The sequence below is a fragment of the Poecilia formosa genome, unplaced genomic scaffold (genome assembly GCF_000485575.1).
Source record: "Poecilia formosa unplaced genomic scaffold, Poecilia_formosa-5.1.2 Scaffold121, whole genome shotgun sequence".
Classification (NCBI taxonomy): Eukaryota; Metazoa; Chordata; class Actinopteri; order Cyprinodontiformes; family Poeciliidae; genus Poecilia; species Poecilia formosa.
Window position 1 is genome coordinate 51589 of NW_006800060.1, and position 4717 is coordinate 56305.

General features: G+C 40.5%; 1 protein-coding gene and 1 pseudogene across 6 annotated transcripts in view; both read left to right on the plus strand.

Annotated features, from left to right (window-relative positions):
- Nucleotides 1-4717, plus strand: part of chl1b (cell adhesion molecule L1-like b) — a 164515-nt gene that overhangs the window by 21960 nt on the left and 137838 nt on the right. The window lies entirely within an intron of this gene.
- LOC107837179 (uncharacterized) overlaps nt 1-4717 on the plus strand; it is a 34671-nt pseudogene that overhangs the window by 1854 nt on the left and 28100 nt on the right.

Below are 4717 nucleotides of genomic sequence, written 5' to 3' on the forward strand. Positions count from 1 at the left end.
GGCAGCCCAGCGAAGGAGCCGGACTAGTTACAGTTATAATGTGTGTTAACTGTAGACTGATTGTAAACTGTATCAGCCCAGCCGTGTAGCTTACATCTCCTTTTCTCTCTGTCGGTGGTACACCGGTGATGTCTGAAGGCTGAGTTATAGTCGTGGTTTTAACAGTTCGGGTTGAGCGCGTTTTTGAGCCAAGACAGAAAGAAGTATGGCGTTTATAGTTGAGGTTCACATTGGAGTCGCCTGGAAGAGCATCTTCCAGATCGTGTGTGAACGGCGGCGCGCGCGATCCGCTCCGAGTTTCAAAGATCCAGAAGTGCACGAGCTGCTGCCACACGCAGAGCATGCGGCGCGTGCCGCTGCGTGCTCAGTTCTCAGTTCAACGCATCAACAATAAACCTAGCTTCAGCAGTTGCTAGCTGCTCCAGGCTCCGAGTTGAAATTAATAAAGTGCCAACATGATCCGATCGCTCTCCGTGGTTCTGAACTGAATTGAATTTGTGTTCATCATTAGTGACCAGTAGCCTGATGTTTCTGTTCTCTTGGTTTGTTGTACTTCATGTCTGATGGATTTCAGAATGACAGAGTCGTTCTTTGTGGTGTTGAATGTTGTAAGCTCCGCTGTTGCGGGCATGTCTATGTTGTAAAGTTAAATTATCATGAGCTTTGTTATAGGGCCCGGTCATTAGCCCCGACGCCCGGCCCGACGCTGACTTGTTCCACCACTGTGTGGAGCTTTAATATCATAGTTTTTGTCCTAAACAGCCCAAGCATGTGCGATCACTCACCGATACTCCGATGTTACACGACGCTACACAGGGATTTTTCCGGGCTCACAACGGAGGCTTTCTGAGATTTAATAAAAACGGATTTACTATTTTGAATTATATATTTTGCGAAACTATTTTAACATTGTTTTTCTTACCGATTTCCAAGATTCTTCATAGAATCTGATAAGATCTTCCAGACTATTAACGGAAGCAACCATCAACTCTGAGCTCTCAAGCGTGTCTGACGCAATCTGAACAAAATCATAGACATAATATAAGAATAGACGCCTCATGCACCGCTCTCGCTTATAGAGCTTTGGAGCTGACGTCACAGCGTATGACGTTTACGTCGCTCGGCACCATCTTTGGTGTCCACAGACGAAAACAATTTTTTTCCGGTGTTTTTGTCGTGTTAGCGCTGAATTCTCCTCTTCCACAATGCTGAAAAGCAGTTTGAAACAAAGTGGGCTATATCGCGAAAAGCTTCTCCCAGAAGCCAAAAAACGCTACATGGAAAAAAATAGAAAAAATTGGACATAACGACCTGTTTGAGATAAAAAGTTGGAGCAGAAACCCTGATCATTTACCTCATTTGACATTCCCATACATATTCGCATACCTGGTCTGTGGTGTCAGTGCTTACACCGCGAATCAGTTCAAGAATTATAAGTCATTGGAGGCACGTGTCCAGTTTACGAATGGCTGGGTACATGATTTGGACATTTTTAACCCCCCCCCACCCCCCGGATTGCGAATACGTTGTGGTTCGAACAAAGGTAAGCTCTGAGCTCCTTAATTTTATATACATTCTTAAAGTACATTATTTTACAGTCAATCAGAATGTTTTTTGGTATGAGTACTAAAAAGTGTGAACGCGTTATTATTAAAGTACTAACTGATTTGCGAAGCCCCAAGTTTGTATTAAATTACGGCAATTCCACTGCATTTTTGCTTCCTTTGAGCTCGTCTAATAACAAGATAGAAAGACTTAGAGAATTAACTTGTCATTTACACATGTACAATGAAAGAAAATACAGTTATAAAAAGTGCAAATAACGTATGAAGTATGTACAATATAAACCTAAATATGCAGCTGCTAGAGATGCATCAGCACTTCTTGCTTTGTAACTCATAACCTCTTTGAAATTACAATGTCATGGTTATTCTTCAATTATAAAGTGTTGATTGGAATAATAGATGGTACAACTACCTCTAGGTTCACATGTATACATGTATACATATTTTTTCGAACAGACCATGCTACTGCGTGTTTTGTTTGGTGGGGAGCAGAAGTACGTGAAACTTTCTAATCTAACATTTGATGCATTCCTGAGAGAAGGTTAGTAAGTTAGTAATATAATCTTGCTAAAGAAATCCATCTTGCATTAAGTATTTTTTTCTTTCCATTAACGTATTAAAATGTTGTACTGGATTGAACTCACTGGCATTTTGTAAAATTAGTTGGGTTACTCTACTTATTTCAGCCTTTGTTTATCAGCAGTACATGTTTTCATTTTCACTTCTTTAATATTTCTTTAGTGTGCCTGAAGTTTAACATTCCAGAAGGCACACAGCAGGATCTGAAGGTGTATAACCAGTCTGAAACAGAAGTTGATGTAGATGTTCTTGAAGAAATAGTGAATCAGTCACCTGGAACCTTTCGAGTTATGTTGAGCAACAAAGAAGATCCTGGTAATTCACCGATGTATATATATTTCATTTAGAAGCTGGTTTGGGAGCATTAGAGTTCTCCTAAACAGGCTATTGCTTTACTTTTTGCAGGTGCTGTTCTACCATCATCATCTTCATCTTCAGTGACATCTGATGATACTATCATTCTGGATTTCCCAATGTGTGACCCATCAGAAGAAGCCACTGCTGAAGGAAGTCAACCTAAAAGCCCATGTAAAATAAATTGTGAGGTGCAAGCGGTAAGTTATTACATTTAATTTAGCATTGTTTATGTACTTTCTAGGTTTAGTGGTTCAAGAGTTTATAATTTTTTTTTCTTTGAAGTTGAAGTTGATTGAAAAAAATCTTGACAACAAAGCCTGGTGGTGGTGAGCGAATCATGCAAGAGTATGCAAGAACTAAATGCTGGACAGATGCAACCAGAAGACAGATGCTAAACATCCTTACAGCTGCAATGACAGAAGCACATGTGTAAGAATCATACACTGAGGCTATAAAGAAACATTTTGTTTTGAATTGTTTTTCATTATTTTTTCAAACGTCAGTTTAGTGACTCATTGTTTGATCAGATCATCAGATCATCCCCTCCTAAAAGCGTCAGAGTGATGTATGCTCAGGGGATCGTTGCCTTATTTCCTTATCTGGAAGACCCATTTTCAAAACATGAATATGTAAGTAAAAGGGTCTTAGCAACATTAAGCATATATATTTACCTTCAAAGATGTTTATGGAATGGTAAGTCTGCTTGTATTTATTGACATAGGAGCTTTACTATGATCCAGACAGCGGTTCAGGATACCTTGCATGGCGTTTAAAGACCATTCAAAGAAAAACTGCAGAGGAAAGAGGTGCCTCAGGTAGCAAATCTCCCAAAAGTAAGTTTTCTCAATAGTGAGTATATGTAAAGTAATATAAAATCTGTGGCTGAGAGAAACTTTTTTTTTAGGTGGTGGACCAGGCCATGGCCAATCCAGGGTTTTCACTGCTGACAAAGTGCTGTCAGATGAGGAAGTGGAAGCAGCTATTGCTGTTTTGAAACACTCTGCTGATGATGACACGGTCCGTGAGAAGATGAAGGCGACCTTCCATTACCGTCATTCAGTGGTCAATGATGAAAAGAAAGCAACAAATGTCTTCTCTGTCTTTCCACGGTTTCTGGACACACCAGGACTGGTAAGACAGCTTTATCTCTTACACTACTAAAATATTCAGTGGCAACAGTCATAGGAGTTTGTCCTGTAACCTGTGTATTACCAGTTTGAACCACAACTCTTTCTAAACGGTTTTCCCCTTGGCCAAGACACTTCACCTGGCTTGCCTGCTGGTGGTGTTCAGAAAGCCTGGTGGCACAAGCACATGGCAGCATTGCTTATGTCAGTCTTCCCTTGTGCAACTGTGGCTACAATGTAGCTCACCACCATCAGCATGTGAATGACTAAATGTGGTGTAAATCACTTTGGGGTCCTCTGGACTTCATAAAGCACTATACAAGTACAGGCCATTTACTGCCTTATCACTGTGTGAAATGCTTTTATTTATGCATTTCAGGTAGAACAAGATTTCAGTTTGGTGAAGGCACTGCCAACAAATTTTTGGAGAAGTGACCCACCAGTCTCAAATCCAAGGTCATAAAGGAAAGCCATGGCCTGGAACCCAGCACTGAGCTCTTGGATTTATTGCGGAATGCAGAGTTGCCTGCTGAAGCTGAGAATGGTATGTTGGTCTTCTAGGTAATTGTGACAAATTCATATGTTAGTGGGATGATGGTAACCTGAAGCTGTTGGTTTGTAGGTTGGGATAGTGACATGTCTGCTATTTTGCATCTGCTACCACCGTCTGCACAAGGACAAAGGAGGCCGGGTAAGATGTCTGCATCTCAAGCAGTGGATCACCTCATCAGATTTCTAAAGGTACTGCTAAACAGTTATTTAAAGATAAAAATCCATAATTCAGTCTCTTCATTTTTACAATTCAAAATTTGACTGTCTGATCTTCATTCAGAAATTTGTCACTAAATACTTTTGTCATGTTTTTATTTTATTTTTTTAATGTAGGCTGGAACCAGTGTGCAGCAGCATCTTGACAAAATCACACAACGTACCCAGCCCTACCTCCTGGCCCATGGATCCATCCAAAGCAGTATTCACTCATTCTTCATTGTGATTGACAACTATGCTATTCCATGTAAGGCAACATGTTCAGTTGGAGCTCTTGATGAGCCCTTTAATTCCCATTATGTGTTTGGTACGACATCCAGT